Here is a 738-nt window from a genome sequence, read left to right on the forward strand (position 1 = left end):
TTTATTATTTTACTCGGGAAACAAACTAAATTTCATATTTTACCCGAGAATTTTTCACTTAAACAACACGGTGTCTTAGGCACCGCGTTCTTTATCCAACATGACGCGACTATTAATTATAAAGAGAATTCAATTTTTTGTGACACAGTATGCATTCCGTTCGCCGAGGTAGAACATATGGAAATTCAACCGCGCACTGTAGCACCCTTTTGTGTCGTAATTACTAACCCTGAGAAATCTCAAGGGTATCTTCCGCGTTTAAAATCTAAAGACGGCATACTCTTAGGTGACGCCGTAGTCACTAATCATAAAGGCAAGGCATACTTATCCATTTTTAATACAACTTCAGAGGTGATCAATGCTGAAATCCCCCATGTCGAATTACTCGACTTTGATATTTTGGATACACAGGAGGCCTCCGGCCAAGGTAATGTGGATCCTTGTGGTGGTACCGCGACCCGAGGGCTTGCCGGTACCCACGGTCCGTTCTTTTCCCCTTCTAACTCTGAATTAATTGATCACACTCATGAAAGTTCTCTTAATTCCATTTTTTCGGATACACTGAATAGTTGCGACCGAGGGCCCGCGACTGTCTGTGTTGCAGTTGAGACCCGAGGGATCCCGACGGCCTATGGTCCTTTTAATACCATTCCCAATTCAAGCTCCTATTCTGCAGCGTCGAGAGAAGCTGAAATTTTAAGATTATTACGCCTTGACCATTTAAATAATGAAGAGAAA

The sequence above is a fragment of the Odontomachus brunneus genome, unplaced genomic scaffold, assembly GCF_010583005.1.
Source record: "Odontomachus brunneus isolate Ranch 3 - 2012 unplaced genomic scaffold, Obru_v1 Obru_scaffold_278, whole genome shotgun sequence".
NCBI lineage: Eukaryota > Metazoa > Arthropoda > Insecta > Hymenoptera > Formicidae > Odontomachus > Odontomachus brunneus.